The 24,625-nt window shown below is 44.5% G+C and overlaps 1 protein-coding gene across 1 annotated transcript in view; it reads left to right on the top strand.

The window, feature by feature from the left end:
- Positions 1–24,625, top strand: part of GBE1 (1,4-alpha-glucan branching enzyme 1) — a 296,161-nt gene that overhangs the window by 169,109 nt on the left and 102,427 nt on the right. The gene's annotated exons all lie outside the window — the stretch shown is intronic.

Consider the following 24,625-nt stretch of genomic DNA (forward strand, 5'->3'; position numbering starts at 1 on the left):
CTACTCCTCACTAGTTATTCAAGGCTTTTCCCTGTATAGACAAGACCTAGGTAATGCTGTACATTTAATCTTGTGTGTTTATGCATTTATATCATCCTCCTTACCATACTAGCTGTGTTCCTAACAAATCATTACTACAGCATACAGGTTTACATTTGGTACATTTTTGTTTTCTCCTTCCTCTGAGGCAGCAAGGATTAGATATTGATATATAGTAGTCATCTTTTTTCTATATTAAGCTGATTATTTCAATGATGGGGCTGTGGGAAAGCTTAGTTGCACAAGTAATGACCACAAATCTCACCACTTTCAGAGAAGAGTTCCATAGGCTTAGGACAGCTGCATCACAACTCCTCCTGTTGCTTCCATAAGTTTCATGCTTGAGGTTGACAGTGCCATAGTTTCTAAGGATTGTATCTGTCTAGGGATGTCACTGATTCAGAGGAAATCTTGGTAACTTAGGCCAATCTCATGGAGAGCCGTGAAGACTGAGGATTTCCACTTGGTATTGAGTGAGCCATCAGTGTACTGTGATACATAACATAAGCACTGTGCCATTAAATAGGATGAACTGTTTGTATCTTGCCTTCTGATTAGAATAACTTCTTGGTAATTAGACCTTAATTAACAAATACAGTTAAAATTCATGATGACAACGGGATGTATTGTCATTACTGCTAATCATAACTGCTTGGTGTTACAAGACTTGCAGTTACTCTCTATACCCATATTCAGATTACTTGAGTCACAGTTTGCTATGACCCATCCCAAAATTTTAATTTCAGTACATGGTTACATATTCTGTACATATGTTACATATAATAGCTAAACAAATGCACTAAATCCATTTCTCCAGAATGAGGCAACTAATTGGCCTTTCTAGAAGAAAGTTCAAGATAGTGGAACTTGTATGGAATACTAAAGCTGACCCCTCTATTTCAGATTAACATTCATATCCAGTTTGAAGGAGTCACATTCCTTCCTTCTTGCACAGTAGTTAATCATCATCTTTTAATTCTACTGGGGAAAAAAGGACTTGATAATTTCAGGTGCTTATTTCACTTTGAATACCTTCAGACATTACTAGAGGTGTCATTAGCTCTAAAAATGTGGTTATTTTTTACATGTTTCCTGACAGTATGATGAGATAAATGTTTCCATAGCAGAGTTCAGCAGACCTACAAATGGATTGTGATGAGTCATCTCTAATGAACTAGGAAAAAAAGGAAAAGGTTGAATAATTAAGACTTGAGGCCAGGGTGAATTAAATAGATCCTTCCAGAAAGGAACATAATGCCCTCCTGAAGTCATGTAATGACACAGAGAATATGCTTATATTTCATGCTTGTGTTTCATACAACTTGCTCAACTTTTAGTTTGGTTTTCAACATGTGTTGCTTCATACAAATTAGAGGTTCAAAGGTTACGCAAACTTTGAGTCATTCTTTGTCCTCTGATGGGGAGGAGCTTTGTGGCTTTGTTTGTTAGCTAATGGGTAAAATTAATGTTCTGTGATTTGTTTCCTCAACAAAAATGTATCTATAGTAAATGTAGATCGTCTTTTTTTCCAAAATTTTGTGTGTTCCTATAGGTCTTAATGTCATGTGATGACCTGGCTTTACGTCCAAAATTTCCTAATGTATTCCTACTTCTTGTAACAAAGATATTTTGCCTCAACCATGTTATACTGGAAATTTATAGCAAAGGTTCAGTGTCAAAACATTCAGGTATTGCTGGTGCTGATTAATTTTAAGGCATGATAACATTCACGCTGGCACATGAGTGGATCTAATGTCCAGAACAGGCATGTGTAAGAACAGTTGGGAGTAGACATTGACTGCTTACAAGGCTTCAGACTTCCATTTCTGCTTTTTTTTTTTTTTTTTTTTTTTTTTAAATAAAAAAACAGTTGAATAACATACTGAAGTTTTACTTGCTAGACTATCTCTTCAGTCTTCTGTTCATATAAACTTCTCTACTATACAATACATGAACCAAAATCTCTCTTCTCTACTGGGAATAACTGTTAAATCTACAGCTACTCAAACCTCTAATACAATGAATGCAAAATTTATTTCAGAATCCAGAGAAACTAGTTCTGTGCCATGAAAGAGATTAAGAAGCAGTTGCTTTATCAACCTAATCTGTCTGGATTTCAGTTTGAAATCCAGGACCTAAAGAAATATAATTTGTCTCACAAGGTTTGCAAGATTATTCAGTTGGGTAGGAGGGTGACTGTGAATGCTAAATATAATAGAAAGTGGCAAGGATCTCTAGACACTTCCATATAAAGCAAAAACAAGGGACTTGTACCTTGGGTCATTTTGAAATCTATTGGTCTGATTGTCCTGTCACTTACTTTGGTTTAAATGGGAAGTAACTTTAATTAAATCAATAGTTACATAGGTGACCTGTGTTCCGAATCTCCAGAAAAAGTGCAATATATCTTGGAATTCACTTTTGAAAGCTTAGAGTTGACGGGGACAGAGAGCACGGGGAAATGAAAGGAAGGATTGTTCTCTTGTGACTGGGACTTTATTAAGGGAGGAAGGGGGTGGGAAGATGTGTGTTTAACTCATCCCGTTATCTAACTAGTGAAGACAAGTTTGTAGCTTTCCCATGGGTTAGCAGGGCATTGTAAAGACTATGGGGGAGCATAGGGTTTACCTTAATCTGCTAATCTGAGTTTATATTAAAAAAAAAAAAATACACAAATTGCCTTGTCTTTGTCCTTGTCTTCACTAATACAAATATGTTTTTTTTGTTTGTTTGTTTGTTTTACCTCGGGGTTACTAACGTAAGTGAGCTAACCAGATGTGGAAAAAACATGGCATCACTTAGCATAGACAGATTTTAATATTTGTTCTAACATGTTAGCTGATTGATATTTTAGAGGTGTTTAAAAATTCCCTATCTTAGGTGCAAACATGTTTAAAATACCTAATTCAAATGTGTTACGTCACAGCTTTTTTCCTATCTAGTCAAGGCCTGAGAGTGTGGCTTGATTCCCCCCACCCCAACCGTATTGTCACCTCACCATTCTTCCTAAAAGTTAAATCTTTGGCTCTAGTCATATGACTAGGTTTCTGTGTTGATTAAGCCAAAATGTTAATATAGACACTTTAACACACTCTGGGCCAGATCTTCAACTGGTGTAAGACTGTGTCACTCTGCTGACTTTGCTGCAGATATACTGATTTACACGAGTTCAGGGCCTGACCGTATATGATTAATACTGAAGCCATGCTGGCATATAGATAGGATTCTACCAATTTCACGGCCATGAAAACTGTGTCAATGACCATGAAATAAGCCTTTCCCTGTGAAATTCCGGTCTCCCCGAGTCAGTGGACTCATAGCTGCAAGTCCTGGCTGGGCTGAGGAGGGATAGGAGTTGTCCTTTCCTGCCATGGCAGCTCTGCTGTTATGGAAAGATACCCAAAGCTTCTCAGATATGAATTTATTTGTTTTAAATCTCTGCATCTTGTTTTTTGGTAAGTATTAATATCCACATTTCTAGATTCAGGACACACAACTTTTACTTCTCAAGTGCTCAGATGAATTAGATGGTTTATATAGTAAAAACTCTATATTCAACTGCTCTAAATTTCAAAACACTTTGGTGGTGAAATCCTGATGAATTATGTGGGAGCACTTCTGGTGTCCATAACAGCAGACACCTGGTTAGAAAAGGGTGCATTTATTTTTAAAGGAACACTCTTTTAATGTATGTGCAAAAATGTTATATTATTTTTAAATACTTTGTACCATTTTATAAACCTTTTCTGGTACTGTGCTGGTGATTGTGGCGCTCTGCCTAATACATCAAAGAGAAGGCAGCATGTCAAGACAGTTCTATTGTGTAGCATTGAATTCTCAAACCCACCTTTTGTACACCTTTTGAAGCATACTCTTTTCTGAACTTTTCAGTGCTCTTTATTTACAGATACAGTTAAGGGTCTTTCAACTGCATGTATACAGTAGCAATGACATCCAGTGGCAGGTCAGGTTTATCACAGGTGTGTATTCCTTGGGGATATCTTGAAAATTATATCACTGATTAAAGGTGATGTTCAGAATAACTAAGTATGCTGAGTTTATAGGTTTTTGGGACAATGTAGAATCTAGAGCCATTACAGCATTACTTTAAAGGAACTATATGTTGTGTTTCATAAGTATAGTATAAAAAACATACAAATGTATTGATTTTTTTTTCTTGATTATTTTTGGAAAGTTATGTATTTGGTGTGGGAACTTAAAGCTTTGGATTAGTAAAGGTACTGCTTTACAGCACAGATGTTTACTTTAAGCCTTTAGTCTTTATCTTTCCCCTATTAATGTATTACCCAATTTATCTCTAGTACAAATGAGTATGTGTGATTAAAAGCTATAGTATGCTACTTTTTTATCACTTTGATTCCAGTAGTCAGGATTTCCTAAAATGCATTAGAACCTCTAAATCCTAATTTTGAAACAAGACTAAAATAGTAAAGTGAATAGTATCTGTGTGCATCTTTTCTATGTTTTGTTTTACATAATGAAAATGAGCAGTTTATTTGCAGATACATATTTATGGACTTAGCAACGGGAATAGCAGCTAGGACTAAAGGCCGCCTAGTGTGGACTCAGAGTATTTTTGGACCTACCAAGAGAAGGAGTGATGTACTGGAGCTTTACTTTTTTATAATTCACTAACCATTAAAATAAAAACAAAAAAGTTCCATCCGTGAACATATGGGCTATAATATATGCAAACTACATATCACTGAAAGAATTGCTTTAATTTTTAATACACATTCTTGCTGTTAGAAGCTTATTTTGTTTCGTGGTTTAAGTTTAGATTGATATGACAGCATAGACTTTAAAGCCACAGATGCTCTTTAACTTAGAAGATCTTGTGAGAACATATAATTTCCTTTGAAGTATCCCGTTTCCTTTATTAACTCCCAACTTGGCAAACACAGCTGTGTGCGAAGTCTCTCAAATATAGCTGCAAAAACAATGATTTTGTGATAATTAAGTGATGTACTGATACATTGAGAAGTGACATTGAAAAATTACACCCAATTTTCCTGAATTTTAAAATACATTATGATGGTCGCTACTTTTGAACAATTAATTAAGTGAAGATGCAGTAGCATCTTAAGTAGGGACACTTTGACAAAGATTTTGCATGGTGGGGTACATCAGCGAAGATCCAATGTTCACTGCAGACATTTATTCCTGATCAACCTGATGCTCCAAATGCAAGCTTGTAACTTCCAAAGAATTTTCATGTGATGAGTGCAGCAGATTATACAAGTAATTATAAGGTGACATGCCCATTCTGAATAGTAATTATTAATGAAAAGAGTAATTAAAATAAATATAGTAACGTGGCTGAGGCAATAAAAAAATAAGAAAAATACCAATTATTAAAAAGTAGAGAATCTCAATTTCTGTTTAATATATGCGGCATTACAGAAAAGTCATGTTTCCAAGAATAATTAAGCAATGAGCCTCTTCTGGGGGAGAGATGGGAAAAGGGGCATAAAGATGGTTTTCAGCTGTGCTGAGCACCTGTTGACTTCTGAGCCAAGGGGGGGAAAATCTCATCTGCTGTAAAATGGTATAGCCATAATCAGCAGGTGGTATTCTTTTTTGCCCACTTACCTCTCCTAAGTGTATGCAGAGCTGTGGCCTTTGGATAGTTGGCAGAAACTCTTTGAACCCCCTTTTTGATGTATTTACCCATTGGAAAGAAGAAAAATTGCAATGATGGTAGTGGGGGAGGGGAGGGAGAGTACTAAAAATCCCTTACATTTAACGAAATGAAACTGATAAGTGTCAAAACAGTGCATATAGTAACAGACGTTCCAGTCGGTAAAGTGCAGCAGTTTACTTGATACTGAGCAGAAATACATCTGAAAACAGCCATCCATGTCATATGTGAGTGGCATCTTTTGTTACAAGGCCTTAACTTTGCAGGAAAGGCAGAAAGGGGGAAACGACCTGCACCCATGGCTCCTTTTTAAACCAGATTGCAGTGGGTGTGCCTAGTCTAATTACTCTTTCAGAAAGTAGCAGTTTCTGCCCTAGCCAGTTATGATATTGGGTTGGCCACTGACCAAAGAACAATTCTGTGGGTTGCTATCTGACAACTCTGTATAGAAGGGAAGGGAACAATATTTGTGGATTTTGTTCTAAATTTTAGAATGTAAATAGTGTTACCAAGACATTGATACTAACACGACTGATATAAATGGTGGAGGTCAGTTCAGTTGATACCTCATGATCATCCTGTTGCTTAGGATTTTTTTCTGTCTGGGTTGAGAAAGCACTGCACTATTTAAACTGTGAATGTTGTAGTAGTTGTAGTCCCAACATTTCAAGTGAGTTAAAATCTATAAGAGTCTAGTTTGTCAGTATTTGCGTACTTGTCTGATGAAATTAGGAATATTGTTGGTTATGTGCATGTGTCTGTTTTGATTACATTTAGTTTTGGTCTATTTGGGTTACTGATGTTCAGTGTGATTATCTGAAGTGTCAAATCAAGATTAATGATAAAATTTTAGTAAAGAGGGGTTTAACATGTCATAAGAGGCATTAACTAGATTCTTAGGTGCTATTGCGGTAGAAATAATAATAGACTACTTGATGCCTGCTTTCTGTTTAAAATTCCTCTGGATTCTGTTCTGGACAGTGCTGTTGCATGGTGAAACTAAAGGGCTGAAATAATGTTTTAATTGAAAAGTGACTTGATGAGTAAGAGGATTTTTCTGCAGAAAATAATGGTTCTTGGGATGAAAAAAGAAAAATTGTGAACAGTTCTTAAAATAATAATAATAATAATAATAAAGGCTTTAGGTCCATGTGAAAAGATCATTGTGCAATACTACACTTGCATGCTTAATTATTGCAACATTATTAATAAACTGGGCAATTATGTGTACAAATGGACACTCAAAAATCTCCCAAAGAGGGAATGTTGTCCACTGGTTAAAGCACAAGTGTTTGGAAGTCAAGTTCTGTCATACTGCTGGCTCTCCCACTATTTTGTTATGACTTCGGGCAAATTATTTAATCTGTTTCTACGTCTGTTAAATGGAAGTACTTTGCATGGGTATTTTGTGGTTTTTCCATTTGGGGAACACTTGGCGATGCTCTGAAAAGTAGAATTAAACTTTTAAAAAGGTGGAAAATTGTGGAACTAGCAAGATACTTAATTTCACTATATATAATCTTTTTTTGTTCCCTCTGATACCTCCTTCATTCCCCTCTTCTTCATTTGCTAAGTCTTTGGTTGATAAGCTTAAGGGCAGGGATTTTGCTTACATTGCAGTCTTTTGAAGAGCCACACATACTGCTGGTACTGTACAAATAATGGCATCTAGTTACCCAGCCTGCTGCTCCTGTATCAGTTTCCCTTCACCCACAACACATTGTACTCTGGTACTCTTCAAAGCCATTCAGTATGTAGCTTTCTTTGCTACTGTCATGTTGTGTCTTTTACTTTATTAGTACTGTTCCTGTTCTTAGGGACTACAAAATGCATCTCTTCAATTTAATAATAATCGTATGTATGTGACCGCAAACCCACAGCAGATTATTACAGAAAATCCCACTTGCAGGAAACTTTTCAATCAATCAGTTGAGGAAACAACTCAAAAGTTGTACATCTTTAGAGAGTAAATAATTCTGTATTTGACACTTGTGTCAGAGAACCTCTGACTTAATGTCTGGGACTAAGGGACTTCTCCACCAAGGTGTTCATATACTATTCTCTACTTCACTCCTTTATGCATATACAAAGAGTAGTTTGTCCCTTAGCCATCATTCTAGGGCATTTTTAATTGTTCTTCACCCAAGCAATTAAATGCAATTGAATAATTAATTCTCGGCAGGCAGAGAAGAAAAGGTTTATTTGAACCCTCCATAAGTCTCTAAGCTATTGCAACGTGCAGAGTGAAGTAACAATTTCTTTCTTATCCAATTGCAAAATATGTTCCCTGAGCAACTGTTTCCTTATCCAACCTCAGAGCACTGGCCTCGTAGACAACTTGCAGAGCTACAGTACCTGAGCACTCCTAGACCAGCTAACATCCATAGTACTCTTCAAAGCCATTCAATATGCAGCTCCCCCCACTTCTGTCATGTAGTGTCTTGTACTTTCTTTATTAGCACTATAGCAATTCTTCAATGAGGATGTCAGTTTTCAAACAACATTTTGGCACAAGATCATCACAGCACAGTATGTTAAACTTCCTTACTAAGAAAGTAAACCTGTAAGAGAGAAATGAATGCCTTTGAGGTGTGAATCCATTAAGTATTAAACCACAACAGGAGGTAGAATTATGAGATAATTATCCCTCTGAGAACAATTCACTTGAAGTATTTGTTTTGTATTGTTACAGAATCTCAGGGTCTGGTAACATAGGCAGGTGTAGGCATTGCAGGGAAAATTAAGTTTTATTATTGACGGAAACTAGCCAGGATGTTAAAGATAAATTTCTTCTTCGAGTGATTGCTCATATGTATTCCACAATAGGTGTGCGTGCTCGCCACGTGCACCGGTGCCGGCAGTTTTTCTCCTAGCAGTACCTGTAGGGGAGTGCCCTAGCAATCCCTGAAGTGGCACCTCCGTGGCGCGGTATAAGGGGTGCTGTGTGCGCTCCCCACCCTTAGTTCCTTCTTGCCGCCAGTGAAGGTGCTTCGGAACTGCTCTGCTCCAGCTTTGCTGTAGCTTGTCCCCAAAACTGCTTGTTCGTTCAGTGTATGGTATCTGTAGTTAGTTAGCACATGCCCCATGCCCCCGGTTTTAAGTCGTGCGACACTTGTAGGCGAACTATGTCAGTGAGTGATCCGCACGCGGACTATTTACGCTGTTTGGGGAAACCCATCTCAGCGATCGCTGCAAGATTTGCAAGTCATTTAATCCTCGTACAAGAGAGAAAGGGACATCAGGCTCCAGGCTATTCTGATGGAGTCAGCGCTGACCCCGGCTCTGGCGTCCCGCTCTGAGTCAGCACCGGGCACTGTGGTGTCGGCGCACGGAGACCCTTCGGCGCCATTGACTTGTAGGCACCGCTCCCCGTCCACGGGGCACGCCAAGAAGGCTAGGAAGAGGCCTTCTTCGCCGCGGCACTGGAGTAAACCAGTGACAGAGGCTAGACCCATGTTGGGCAGCCCTCGATCCCCACCGGCCTCTAGACTCAAGTCGAGCAGAGTAGCCCGGCCCATTCGGAGCAGGTCTCCCTGGATGTCCAGATACCCTCCACTCCAGAGGCCCTGCAAGTGGCCCGGGATGTTATGTCCATGCCGGTACCAGGAGCACCGCCGATGTCAGCCCCGCACTCCAGAGGCAAGCCACTGCTGGGATCTCCACAGTCACCCCTGGCTCGGTACCAGTCAGGTCGAGGGAACATTCCCGACGCCGTTCGCTGCCCAACAACCGTTCAGGGCAAAGTCCACGTGGATCGCCCTCAATGCCCACCAGCCCGTCTGGTTGGGTTCCGTCTGACCGAGACTCTCGGCACCGCTCCGCCTAAAGGAGCAAACACCAATGGGACCGAGGCAGACAACGCCAAAGGTCCTCGTCTCGGAGGGGCTATCGCAGCCGGTCGCAGCATGAACGTCGACTTCATTCCCGTTAGTCGTCCCGCTTCAGGACCCTGCCACAGTACTGCCTCCGCAGCCCCAGGCGTCTCGCTGTCGCAGGTCTGCCCGCTGGAGCCAATCACGGAGCAGCTGTTACCGACTGTACCGGTCCTCCACGTCGGGATCGCGGTCCTGGGATCGGCATCTCTCCTGGCACTGCCGCTCCTCCCGGTCCAGGGACAGCGGCAGGTCATATGTCAGCCCGACCTCCCTTCGTAGTCATCCATCAATGGGCCAGCCAGGCCGAACAGCCGGCTCCGCCGGTGCCACAGCAGGTGCAGTGGCACTGGGCCCTGTGGCCAGCCGAATGGTACCAGTGGGCACCGTGGCCCCTGACGCAGCCCCCGGAGGGGGCTCACTTGGTTGCCGGAGCCTCAGAAGGACCATCGGCCTCCCTCTCCAGACCCCCAAGGAAGGAGTCAGTGGGACGTAAGTCCTCAGCACCGTGCCCGGAGACCGACCAGGTGGTGGACACTCCGGTGCCAGTGGACACACAAAGTATTGCGCCGGCCTCCTCACCCTCCCCAGATGAGGTGATTACGACCCCTCCTCCCTCCGTCCCATAGGAACCAAGAACTCATTTAAAAAAGGTGGCATCAAGCGTCTACCTCCAAGCAGTGGAGATGGAGGAGCCCTCCGACTCCCTGTTTAATGTACTCTCCTCCTTGGCACTGGGCAGGGTGGCCTCGCCTCTCCACGAAGGTGTGGCAAAAATTTCAAATGCCCTGTGGCAAACCCCGGCCTCATTGGCCCCCATCTCTAAGAGAGCGGAACACAAGTATTTTGTACCCGCCAAGGGGCATGAATACTTATACAACCACCGTGGTCCTAACTCCCCGGTGGTCCAATCGGTCAACCACAGGGAACGGCAGGGCCAACCAGCTTCTACCCTGAAAAATAAAGATTCAAGGAGGCTGGACTCATTTGGAAGAAAAATGTATTTGTCCTCGAGCTTCCAGTTACAGGTGGCGAACCACCAGGCTCTCCTGGGCCAGTATGACTTCAGTCTGTGGGGCTCCCTGCCCAAGTTCGAGGACTCACTCCAGGAGCGCGACAGGAAGGAGTTCAAAGTGCTGGTGGAGGAGGTCACAGCGACTGCCAGGGCAACCCTGTAGGCAGCTTCGGATGCAGCGGACACGGCCGCACGGTCCATGGCCTCGTGGTGTCCATGAGAAGGGCATCATGGCTCCTGCTCTCTGGGCTGTCCAGCGAGGTGCAGACCTCCCTGTAGGACCTCCTGTTTGATGGCAAAGCTCTGTTTGCAGAACAAATAGATACAAAGCTGCATGGCCTGAAAGACTCCCGCACGACTCTCCAGACTCTGGATCTCTATGTTCCAGCTTCTGGCTAAACCTAAGTTCAAGCCGCAGCAGACTCCCGCTTAGGCCACCCATTCAAAATACAAGACTGCTTATAAGAAGTTGTGGGACTATAAGAGGTGCCCACAGAGGCAGTCTCCGCCTGCCCCCCAGCCTGGGTCCTCCAAGGGCAAGCTAGCGGGGAAAAGGCGGTTTTGACAGCATGCCCGGGGGTGCCCTGCCGGTTTTCATCAGGGATCCACCCTCAAAGCTTTCCTTTTCCAATCGGTTGTGTGCTTTTACTCCCGCAGTGGTCGCGGCTGACCTCAGACCAATGGGTCCTCAACACCATCTCCCAGGGCTACACCCTCCAGCTAACTTCCTCCCCGCCCAACCACCCCCCGCCCTCATCTCTCCTGGGGGACCCCTCACATGAGGCTCTGCTTGAGCAGGATGTGGGATGGCTCCTAGGCCTAGGAGCGGTAGAAGCAGTACTGGGAGTTCAAAGTCAAGGGGTACTACTCCCGCTATTCCCTTATCCTGAAGGCCAAAGGGGGGCTCAGCCCCATCTTGGACCTGCGAGGCCTGAACCAGTACATGCTGAAGTTCAAGTTCTGCATGGTCTCCCTGGCCTCCATCATCCCCTCCCTGGATCCCGGGGACTGGTACACCGCCCTCGATCTGCAGGATGCGTACTTCCACATTCATATATTCCAGGGACACAGGCGCTTCCTCCGTTTCATGGTGGGGCAGGAACACTACCAATTTATGGTCGTCCCATTTGGCCTGTCCACCGTCCCCAGGGTATTCACAAATGTATGTCGGTGGTTGCGGCCTACCTCAGGCGCCGGGGGGGGTCCAGATCTTCCCCTATCTGGACGACTGGTTGGTCAAGGGTAGCTCCCGGTCGCAGGTGCGGGATCATGTGGCACTCCTTCTGTCCACGTGCACCACTTTGGGCCTGTTGGTAAACAACACCAAGTCCACGTTAGTCCCGGTACAACACATAGAGTTTATCGGGGTGGTCCTGGACACCTCATCGGCCAGAGCCTCCCTCCCACTGGACAGGTTCGAGACCCTGAAGGGGCTCATTGACACAGTCACAAGGTTTCCGGCGACAACAGTCAGAGCATGCCTCCAGCTCTTGGGTCACACGTCGGTGTGCACGTATGTGGTCCGTCACGCCAGACTCGGAATGAGGCCCCTCCAGCTCTGGTTGGCCTCGGAGTTCTCCCAGGCCAGGGACAGGATAGACAAAGTCCTCACGGTGCCTGAGCCAGTGATCACCTCCCTAAGGTGATGGTCCTCCCCGAGAAACATGCTCCAAGGGGTCCCATTCAGGGGCAGGGCCCTGTCACTGGAACTGGTGTCCAACGCGTCGGACCTGGGATGGGGGGCTCATGTGGGGAACGTTCAGACCCAAGGTCTGTGGTCGGCCTAGGATCCACATAAATGTCAAGGAGCTCAGGGTGGTACGGCTGGCATGCATGGCCCTCCACTCGCACCTGGGGAGCCAGGTGGTCAGAGTGCTCACGGACGACACGGCCTCGATGTGCTACATCAAAAGGCAAGGCAGGGCCCTATCCTCTGCCTTCTGCCGCGAAGCCCTCAGGCTGTGGGACTTTTGTATAGCCCACGACATCTGCCTATAGCCCTTCCATCTGCCGGACGCACGGAACGCACGGGCAGATCACTTGAGCAGGGACTTCTCCTCTCAGCATGAATGGTCTCTCCACCCAGAAGTGGTGCACAGACTTTTCCAAGTGTGGGGAACTCCCCAGGTGGACCTGTTCACGACTCGGCAGAACCGTTCTGCTCCGGGGGGGCTGGGACAGGGCTCTATCTCTGATGCCTTCCTCTTGTCCTGGTCAAGCCAGTTTCTCTATGCCTTTCCCCAGTTCCCGCTGATCGGCAAGGTGCTGGAAAAGATAAAGATGGACAAGGCCTAGATCCTTCTGATTGCCCCGGCATAGCCCAGGCAGCATTGGTTTGGCATCCTCACGGGCCTGGTGGTCGCCCCGCCATGGCTGTTGCCATCCCACCCGGACCTGCTCTCCCAGGACCAGGGCCGCCTCCTCCACCCCAACCTAGTGGCACTCCACCTCACGGCGTGGCTGCTCAATGGTTAGGTAGGGAGGAAAGGATGTGCTCGGAAGGGGTTCAGCACATCCTCCTAGAAAGCAGGCGGCCCTCCACGCGCTGAGCCTACTTGGCAAAGTGGTCTCGGTTTTCCAGATGGGCGGACGATCGGGGTGTTTCCCCAGTGGCCGCCCCAATCCAGCTTATTCTGGACTACCTCCTTCACCTTAGAGCCCAGGGCTTGGCTCCCTCATCAGTCAAGGTGCACCTAGCGGACATATCGGTCTTCCATCCGCCGGTGCAGGGCCACACGGTATTCTTCCATGCTATGACCGGCGGATTTCTTAAGGGGTTGGATTGTCTCTTCCCGTATGTTAGGCCCCCAGTCCCGCAGTGGGACCTAAACCTGGTGTTGGCCTGTCTCACGGGGCCTCCGTTTGAGCCGCTAGCCACATGCTCCTGGTCATACCTCTCGTGGAAGGTGGCCTTCCTGGTTGCGATCACATCGGCTAGGTGGGTCTCGGAACTCAGGGCCCTGACCTCCGAGCCCCTGTACACTGTGTTTCATAAAGATAAGGTCCACCTCTGCCCATACCCTTCGTTCCTCCTGAAGGTGGTCTCCGCCTATCAACTGGGCCAGGACATTTTTCTGCCGATTCTCTGTCCCAGGCATCCAGCGAGGAGCACCACCTCCACACTCTGAATGTGAGACAGGCTCTGGCTTTTTACCTGGAGCGGACTAAGCTGTTCAGAAAATCCTCACAACTGTTCATCGCCTCAGCCGAGCACATGAAAGGTTGGCCGATCTCCACTCAGCGGCTCTCCAACTGGATCACCTCGTGCATCTGTACCTGTTATGACCTGGCGGGAATCCCTCCACCACCAATTGTGAAGGCGCACTTGACTAGGGTGCAGGCCTCGTCGGCTGCCTTTTTGGCCCATGTCCCCATTCAGGACATTTGTAGGGCTGCCACGTGGTCACACGTTCACCTCGCATTTTGTGATTGTCTCTCGGACCAGGGAGGACAGCAGATTCGGCAGGGTCATTCTCCATCCCGAGAGTTTGTGAACTCCTTCCCACCTCCAACAGATTTAGCTTGGAATCACCTATTGTGGAATACACCTGAGCAATCACTCGAAGAAGAAAAGACAGTTAGCTTTTCCGTAACTGGTGTTCTTCGAGAAGTGTTGTTCATGTCTATTCCACATCCCACCCTCCTTCCCCTCTGTCAGAGTTTTTTGGCAAAAAGGAACTGAGGGTGGGGGGAACATCCAGGTCCCTTTATACCGCGCCATGGAGGCGCCACTCCAGGGGTTGCTAAGGCACTCCCCTATGGGTACTGCTAGGGGAAAGACTTCCGGCACCGGTGCAAGTGGCGAGGACGCACACCTATTGTGGAATAGACATGAGCAACGCATCTCGAAGAACACCAGTTACGGAAAAGGTAACTGTCTTTTCCCCTAGGATTATTCTGTAAGGGGATTGTCTCTTAAGAAATAAGTGCTGCCTTCCATGCCCCAAGTCCCAAAATTATGTAAAAAGCAGAGACCATTTGAGACATACAGATGACTGCTCAGAGATCCAAACATTTGGCATGAGGCTATATCAGAGGTTACATCCCAAACTACCAGTGGGTCTTTTTCTACCACTTGTAAGGAACATCTGCATCACTTCACTTCTTTGCATTGCAATACTATTTGTGTTCTTTCTCTTTGTTAAATAATTAAATGTAAAATATTCCAGTAACCCTTGGGCCAAGATTTTAAAAAATGGGTGCCTAAAGTTGTTGTTGGGGTTTTTTTTGCTTTTTGTTTTTGTTTTGTTGTTTTTTAAATGCAGATTTAGGCAACTAAATAAGTGGCTTGATTTTCTATCAAGCAGTTTCCGTGGAAGTTAATATGGGGATGGGAACATGAAGTGTCATGCTCCTTAATCTCAGTTGTTTGCTATGGTTGGAGGAAATAAAGGGATGTATACCTCTGGACAGTGGCTATTTGGGTAAGGCTGGAAATGAGGGTGCTAGGAGTGGAATTCCTTGTGGAAGGCAGGAAAAAGGGTCTGAGTGCCCAAAGAAGAGCATGCTCTGTAGAGAGCAGTGGGTCTTGCTGTCTGCCCTGCAGATGAGCTCCTGAGTGGAGTTGCCAGAGTTGTGAGAGTTGGCAAGAAGTCTCCTACTTGGCAAGGTTCAGCCCAATAGGAGCAAGTAAACTGATAATAAACTATTTTAAAAAATTAAATGTTTATATCTACAAAGCCTAAACAGTTCTTTATAACATATAGAAGTTCCTCAATGCTCCATTACCTCCCTTCCCCCTCCCCCCCCCAAATAAACCCCCAAAAAACAAAAAGTACTGTTTCTTGGCCAGGCCTGCGAGGAGGAGAAAATGCGAGCTTATAATCCAAACCATTGTGTAGACATAAGGTGCCAAAAATTGTGTGGGTTTTTGTTGTTTTGTGTTTTATTTAAAAACCAAACAAACGTGGAAATCTTGGAAACTCCAGAACTTAAAAATTCCTTGACCTTTTTTTTTTTTTCCTAAACTTCACAGAAAAAATAAATTTTATCTGGAAACTTGGGATATGAAATTTAAGGAGAACTAGTTTGTCTTTTGGTTGAGTTGGAGGGAGGCTGAAAATCTGGCTTCTAACAGGAAACCATTTAAGATAGCAACCTTAAAACTGGAGGGACTAACTACTATTGCCCTGTGTTAGCATTGATTAGAGAGAATAGTGCTTTATCGAACATAGGGAATAAGTTAGTTGTGTGTAGTGCATGTAACTTGGATCACACTGTACTGGTGAATTTGACCAATGTTTGTTTTAGGTTGGGCTTTTTTGGTGTGTTTAACTGCAAACAAAAGAAAAATATTGATCTCCTCTATCATATGCAACTTTATTTCATTCTGTGTATAAGATATTAGATAGTCAGCAATAAATAACATGCTGTTGCTAGTACTATGGCAGTATTTGTACCTAACTCTCTATTTTGGGGGAAGCTGATGTCAGATTTAAGCTTAGGCTAAAAATGTTCTTTCCTGTTAATTGTTTTGAGCGACCAGTAAATCTGCATAGTTTGTCCTGGTCTATATTTATGGTTTACCTAAGATTCTCTGAAACAATGCTGAATCACACGTTATCCTGCTCTACATTTGCAGCCAAATATGTTTGTGGCACTAGTTAACACTGGATGAATTATAGACCAAGTTTTAAACTGATTGCTATCCTCAACCTGTAGACTAGTATCAGTGACAAGGTATTGTAGTGGATTGCTTTTCTTTGGGCATAGGTTGGGGAATGGGTTCCGTGCATATAAGTTGGGGGGGGGGAGTTTGTTCAGTGGGGTACAGTCTAAATATTTGATTGCAAAGTCTACTTTATATACTGTTGAACGATTATGAATGAATTGCCGAAAAACTTAAAATTTATTAAACTGTTTGTTCTAACCTATAAGTATATTAATTACTTGATTAGCTATCTTGTCAAAAAGGCTTAAACTTGAAGACTGTGCTGTGTATTAAATGGAACTAGTCCGTTGCATAACTTTAATTTCTTTTGCATGTTTCTAATTCACTGTTTCCATACTACGTGTTAGCTTGAAACGCCCAAGAGATATGGGATATTCAAGGCTCTCAACAGTTACTTTACCAATATTAAAGTGAGCAAAAGAGGTTGTACTTTATGCATGTAGCTTATAATGTATGAAGCACTGATTATTAACATTTTTCAGTATTGAAGACAAGTGTTACACCATCTGCTTAGTCTAACAGTGTCATCAATAATACCTACTTTTAAGTATTCTGAATAATGTACACCAAATTTAACAGATTCTTCTTGTATTTTGCGAGGGTATCTTTGCTGCAGCTGTATTACACATTCAGATGTAAACAAATAGAATCATTGAACTCTTGAGAAGGTTGTGCTTTTACAATATGTGCATTGCATGTTTGTTAAACATTGCTTTGAAACGCATAAGATTCCGGTACTGATACTTATTTTTTGTTCTATTTATTCTAACTAGAGTAATAAACAAAGCAAGGTCTTTCTTAGATTAACTGTAGTGCAATTTTCTTGTTTGAGTGGCAGAAACACTTCAATTAATTTTTCTAGTTGTGACCCTACACACCACTATATTCATACCCTACATGCTATGCAATAATATTTGTACAAAATATGCTTCATGAGATAGTATGTGAAAGCTAATAACATGCTGGTTATTAACATTGTAAAATGCATGTGTTAACATTACATCTGAAGTTATGAATTCCCTCTGTATGATGTTACTAAAACATGTTTATGACCAGACAGCCTAGCCTAGGTAAGGGTAATAAATGGATTTGTCCTAGACAAGGAAACATGGGTTTATCTCAAATATTAGCAGTAAATAAAGCCATCGAGCTAAACCGGCAGGCATTATCCTAATAAAGAACTCAAGAGATTGAATTAATATGGCTCCAGCACCCCCGAGAGACACAGGAGACTGAATCCTCATGTTGGACCATATCAGGGAATTTCTGTATTAGAACCATAAAGTGTATGTGTTTAACAAGTCTGAGGCCAAGAGAGACCAGGGGTAAGATTGAATTCAATTGAATTCCCCACAGTTTAGCCCTCTTGCTTTTTCCATTTCTGTGTCTCTCCCTCTCTGTGAGAAACATGCAAGGCCAAACTGCTAATTGTGTTAACACATCCTAAGACAGAAAGTCTGTTCTCAAAAACAACTGTAATTGTTCTTCCAAACAGAACAAAGTTTAGTAGCTTTTAACTTGCTTGTTATGTATGTTAAAGTTTAAGTAAATTTGCAACATCCTGAGAGTTGCTAGAAGTTAAGAAATAATAAAGTAATAAGTAATAAATGTATGTTAAAATAGAGGATGTATGTGAATGGATGCTTGATTTAGATAAAAAGGATAATTTGATTTAGATAAAGAATGAATGGTCAGGGAAGTGCCAGCCTAAGAATTACAACTCCAGTCTCCATTGGCCGAAGAATGCGCAGACTAGAGATAACCGGATGACCCCTGGAGGGCAGGCCGGAATCCACCCAAGTGCCATCCTCCCCCCCCCCCCCCATGGAGGGCTGAAGACTCCAAAGAACAAGATAACACTCAGACATTCAGTCATCAGCAATGTGCCACCTGCTGATTCAAACAAACATCAGCAGGATGACGCAATTCCCATAGACTTCAGAGAAAAACAGAGAAAAAAACCTATAAGAACAGGGTGCTTGGCCTTGGGACTTTGGGGTCGTCTTGCCACACTCCAGGAGCATCGTATCGCGACCGATAGAGCCCCGCTGCCCTCTGCAACCAATCTGGCTGGCCACTAGAATGATTCAGACTCTGGACTGGTAACTATAAACATCACTGCAGGATTGTGTGTGTGTGTGTGTGTGTGTGTGTGTGTGTGTGTGTGTGTCTAAAAAGCATATGCTAACTATTGTGGTAATTTTTCTCTCTCTCTCTGTGTTTACAATAAATGTGGCATTTTGCCTTGCCCACCTTATAAGATCCTGTTGGTATTATTTTATTAGTGTAACGCTTAGGGGTCCTCCTTGACTTGCAATATAAAGACATCCTTTGGGGATATTAGAAACAGAGAGGTTCCATCTTTATCCTTCACCTTAGGAGACACAGAAATCAAGAGCTTTGATCTCTGTGATGGGTCCTGGCCAGTAAAGGCTGGGCAGGAGATTATGGGGTGAGAGAAACTTTATCTTGCTAGATTAAGTTTCAGACTTTTAGATGAATGTTTTTACTTTTATTTGCTTATAAAGGTAGAGATGTTTACCTATATTATTTAGTATTTCTTAATCCATGCTCTTTTTTATTAATAATCTTATAGTGCTTTCATTATAAATCATCAGTGTTTTGTAAATTCAGGAAAGTGTGTACTTCAAGGAAGCTAGCAGCTTCAAGTGGTTTACTGTCTCTGTAAAAGAAGCAAACCTAACTTTATCTGTGAAGGTCCAGTGAGAGTGAGATACATGAAGGGTGGAAGGGAGGAGTAGCTCCCTTTGATGGACACCCAGCCAGCCAGTTAGCTGTAAAATCCCTCTTGGTGTCTATTCTCTGCTTACTTTACCTGTAAAGGGTTACCAAGCCCTCAGGTAAAAGAAAAGGAGTGGGCACCTGACCAAAAGAGTCAATGGGAAGATAGAACTTTTTAAAATTGGGAAAGAAACTTTCGCTTTGTCTGTTGTTCTCTGGGCTGCAGGGATGGAGTAGCAATGCTGTGTAAGGCTTGAACCAGGTATGAAAATTCATCTTCCATACCTAGAAGAAATTATTTGGACAGGGAATGTTTAGTTAGACACAATCAGGTTTATTTTTTATTTTGGCTTGTGGATCTCCTCTATGCTAACCCCAGATGATTTTGTTTGCTTGTAACCTTTAAGCTGAACCTCCAAGAAAGCTATTTTGGGTGCTTAATTTTTGTAATTGTGTGGGGGGGGGTTGTTTTTTTCCCCCAGATCTAGCAAAAAGCTTAAGTTCCAGATGTATTTTTTTCCTTTTTGTTTTTAATAAAATTTATTTTTTTTAAGACCAGGATTGGATTTTTGGTGTCCTAAGAGGTTGTGCATGTTGTTTGATTAGCTGGTAGCCACAGCTAATTTCCTTTGTTTTCTTTCTCAGCTCTTCCCCAGAGGGGGGACAGTGAAAGGGCTTGAGCGTACCCCACAGGGAGGAATTTCCAAGTGCTCCTTCTTGGGTTCAAAGGGGTTTTTTTGTGTGTGTGTGTGTGTGTTTTTTTTTTTTTTTTTTTTCGTTTTGTTTTTTTGGGTGGTGGCAGTGTTTACCAAGCCAAGGTCAGAGAAAAGCTATAACCTTGGGAGTTTAGTACAAGCCTGGAGTGGTACATATTAATTTTTAGAATCCTTGCGGGCCCACCACCTTCTGCACTCGGAGTGACAGAGTGGGGATTCAGCCTTGACAGAGAGGGACTGGTCCCTCCAGTAGAATGATTTGGGGGCAAATTAGGAGCTGGAAAGGTACTAAGGTCAGCCTGCAATGAGTAACCTGGTTGAGCAAAACCAAGGTGAGGCTTGTGGGCTGCTGGCAGGCTGTTGGGGTCAGAGCCCTGGACTAAAGCTGCACATCTGCAAGACACCCAGGGTTACAAGGCAGATGGTGACCGAACCCCTTATTCACCTGGTTGAACACCAAAATGTCACACTAGGTATAGTACAGTATATAAAACACTGGATCTCTAAAAAAAAAAATGCAGTTCTAAAAGTGTTTACAGTTGATTCACTAAGGGCATGTCTATACTGGCAGAGTTGCAGCACTGGGAATTACAGCGACACTCAGCACTGAAGGGAAACCGCTGTTGTGTGTTCACACTGTCAGCCGTCCGCACAATAGCATGTTCACACTTGCGGCACTTCCAGCAGTATTCGGAGCGGTGCACTCTGGGCAGCTATCCCACAGAGCATCTCTTCCTCTTCTGCCGCTAAGAGTTGTGGGAAGTTGGAGGGGGTCGCGGGGAATCCTGGGTCCTGTCCCAGTGGCCCATGATGCATTGCTTCACATCCCAGCAATCCCTGTGCTTCTGTCCGCATTTGGTGCCATCTTTCAACGGTTTATGTATTGCATGCCCTGCCTCTTCGGACTGCAGGAATGGATCCCAAACTGTTGACCAGTATGCTGCTTGCTCTGACCAACACATCACGAGTGGCAATGGAGTTATTCCTTAAACTACAAAGTCAAGAGGAATGTGATATTGATCTCATCACACATAGTAGTTACGACACAAGATTGTTTGTGGCATTCACAGAGGTGCTGACCACAGTGGAATTCCGCTTTTGAGCTCAGGAAACAAGCACTGAGTGGTGGGATCACATTGTCAAGAATGTTTGGGATGATGAGCAGTGGCTGCAGAACTTTCAGATGAGGAAAGCTATATTTATGGGACTGTGTGATGAGCTCGCCCCAGCCCTGCAGCACAAGAACACGAGAATGACAGCTGCCCTGTCGTTGGAGAAGCACGTGGTGATTGCACCGTAGAAGCTGGCTACTCCAGACTGCTACCGATCGGTTGCTAACCAATTCGGAGTGGGAAAGTCGACCGTTGGACTCGTTTTGACAGAAGTCTGCAGGGTCATTAATTGCATCCTGCTCCGAAAGACTGACTCTGGGCAAGGTACGTGACATTGTGGATGGCTTTGCACAAATGGGCTTCCCTAACTGCGGAGGGGCGATAGATGGCACGCATATTCCAATTCTGGCACCAGAAACCTAGCCACTGAATACATTAATCAGAAGGCGTGTTTTTTCAATGGTTCTCCAGGTGTTTGTGGATCACCGTAGGCATTTCACAGACATTAACGTGGGCCGGTCTGGAAAGGTGCATGATGCATGCATCTTTCGGAACACAGGCCTGTTCAGGAAGCTGCAAGCAGGGACTTCTTCCCGGACCAGAAGATCACCGTAGGAGAAGTTGAAATGCTCCATTGTGATCCTGGGAGACCATGCCTACCCTTAATGCCATTGCTTATGAAGCCATACACGGGACAACTTGACAGCAGCAAGGAGCGATTCAACAACAGGCTGAGCAAGTGCAGAATGACTGTTGAGTGTGTTTTTGGCCATTTAAAAGCCCACTTATGCTGCCTCTATGGGAAGCTGGACCTGGCCGATGAAAATATTTGTATGCTTATAGCTGCGTGCTGTACGCTCCATAATATTTGTGAAGGGAAGGGTGAAAGCTTCATTCAGGGCTGGACCGCAGAGGCTCAGCACTTGGAGGCTGAGTTTGAACAGCCAGAGACCAGGGCTATTAGAGGGGTGCAGTGTGGGGCCATAAGGATCAGGGATGCCTTGAGGCAGCAATTAGAAGCCGAAAGCCACTAATATTTGTTGCTGTGTTTGGGAGTGCAGTGCTTGTAATGCTAGGAGGTGATTGGTGCAGACAATGCAATATGTGGGTTTAACATAATTGTAAGTTGCTTTGCAGAGCTCTTTGCTTTCAGTTAATAGAACAAAGATTGCTTTCAAACCAATACAATTTTTTTTATCAAAAAATAGCAACTAGAGGAGAGAGTCAACTAGAGGGATGGCTAAAGATTTGTGTATGTCCAGGGATCATATCCAACCGTCTCCTTTGGAGTACAATGCAGTGGGTACTGTGCTTCACTAAGGCCAAACTGCAGAGGAACGGGTGTTGAGTGCAGCGGGTTGTGGGAGTGCACAGGGCAGGACTGTGACGGGGCTGGAGTGGAATGCAGCGGGTACAGACTGGAACCAGGAGGTTGATAAGAGTGTGTTGGCGGTGTCTGGGGGGAGCATGGGAAAGAGTTTTGCAACAGGGACTGCAGGGGAGGGCAGGCATGGAGCTGCTTGGTTTGAAGAGCTAGTATCGCCTGGAGCATGTCTGCTTGGCGCTCCATAACCTTTAAGAGCCGCTCCGTGGCTTCATTCTCCTTTTGGTCCCCCTTCTCGCTGTCCCGCACCTTCAATTCCTGTTTCTCGGTGGCAGAGTGCATCATAACATCACGCAGAAAGTCCTCCTTAGTTCTTGTTGGCTGCTTTCTAATTCTGCACAGCCATTCAGCCGCCAATAACTAAGAGGGATGCTGGGCTCCCAAGGTCATCTCTGTGAAGTTTAAACGAAACATTTTACAGAAGCAGTATTGTTTTCAACACAGAGAACACTGATTCAGTGATTTTAAAACACATCCAGTACTCACACACCTGTCACTAACTGGCTGACCCCAGGCAAGCACACATGAGCCACAAGACCCCCAAAATGGTTAGTAGCCACAGGGGCAGGGTAAATCACTCTTCCCGGACCCTGCTGTACACTGGGCACGTGGCTCTTGGGGAGAGTCAGCACGGTGGGGGAGGGGGCTGATAATCATTCCTGTTGCCACACTTTCTACAGGATGTGATCATTATGGAAGATATCTCGCTGCTGAGGGTCAGCAGGGAATCAAGGGAGGGTCTTCTCCAAGATTGCAGCTTCCATCCTGGCCCCTATGTAGCTCGCCTGTGTGCAGCAATGTTTCCTGCCCTCCCTCTCCCCCCAATCCCTGTGATGGCACAGTGGCTCGGGAAAGTTACCATTAACGGGGGAAACAAAGCAGCTCTGCCGAAGAACCTGCGGCAGCGGATTGCCCAGTATCTCCATGAGACTTTCCTGGCCATCTCTGAGGGAGATTCCCGTGAAGTGAGGGAGTCAATCAACAGCTTGTTCTGCTGCTCAGACTAGGCATGTGATGGGAGACAAGCCTGCTTTCTGTAGCCCTCCTTCCCCCAACAACTCGCTTCAGCAATTCCTAAAATGAAATCCACTTACCAGGGGCCTCCTCTCCAGTTTGCACTTCGCCAACATCCAACAGCTAACCTCCTCTGGGGTAGAAAAGAGCTCCTAGCTGCATGCATCTCTGACCTCCGAGTCATCCTGTCTCTCCCTTCCCGTCCAAGATTTCCTCCTTTTGGCTCGGTTCACTTTTGACTGGCACATGAGCCACCGAAGTATCCACAGTGGTCTTCGCAGTGGAGATAGGGTCGCCGCTGAGTATCACGTCCAGCTCTTTGTAGAACCGGCAGCTGGTGAGCACAGCACCTGAGTGGTGGTTTGCTTCCCATGCCTTATGGTAGGCATTCCGCAGCTCCTTCACTTCGACCCTGCACTGCAATGTGTCCCGTTTGTGGCCCCTTTCTTTCATGCATCGTGAAATCTGTCCATAGGTATCATAATTCCTATGGCTGGAGCACAGTTGGGACTGGACAACCTCCTCTCCCCAAATGCTGATGAGGTCCAGCAGCTCGGCATTGCTCCAAGCGGGGGATGGCCTGGTGCGTGGAGCAGGCATGGCCACCTGGAAAGATGCACTGAGACCACTGCACGCGTCACCAAGCAAACAGGAAGGGGACTTTCAAAATTCCAAAGGAATTTATGGGGTGGGGATGACGGTTGGTCACCCCAGGGCAGTAGAGTTCAAACCGATGACCAGAGAGGCGAGAACAGGGATTCTGGGACACCTCCTGTAGGCCAATTGCAGCGCTGTAATCGACCAGGGTGTCTACGCTGGCACCGCAGCGCTATAGCACCAGTGCAAGTAAGCTGTACGCCTCTCATTGGGGTGTTTATTTCACATTGCTGCAGTTTGCAGATTCTGTGAACTAAGTGACTTGGCAGTGTGTACACCTCAGGAGTTACAGCACAGAAAGTTGTTTTACTGTGCAGAAACTTGCCAGTGTAGACAGGGCCTAATATTTAGAAGATAAAGTAGTGCTAGTTTAAACAATAGTATCTAGTAAGAAGATTGAAAGAATATAACACAGTTAATGTTTTTCAGCATAAGCATGTTTTTCAATTCCCTTTTGTGAAAATGGTTTTATGAAATCTCAAAACAAACAGCAGTAAAATATGCAAGTTTCCACCCTAAGGATTGCAGTTCAAAATGAGAACTTCTTATTTTAATTAAATCCCTGAAGATCTAAATTAAACTTAAAAAAAAAAAAAAAGCCCACCATACCGGAAGAGATTGTTTTTGTTTGGGGTTTTTTGGAGGTGCTCATGATGGAGGGATGGGAAGCAAACCCGCTTTACTGTCACATCACACTGCTTGTTTGGTTATGTAATTTAAAATTCATAATCCTTCATATAC

Source organism: Emys orbicularis, chromosome 1 (assembly GCF_028017835.1).
Source record: "Emys orbicularis isolate rEmyOrb1 chromosome 1, rEmyOrb1.hap1, whole genome shotgun sequence".
Taxonomy (NCBI): Eukaryota; Metazoa; Chordata; order Testudines; family Emydidae; genus Emys; species Emys orbicularis.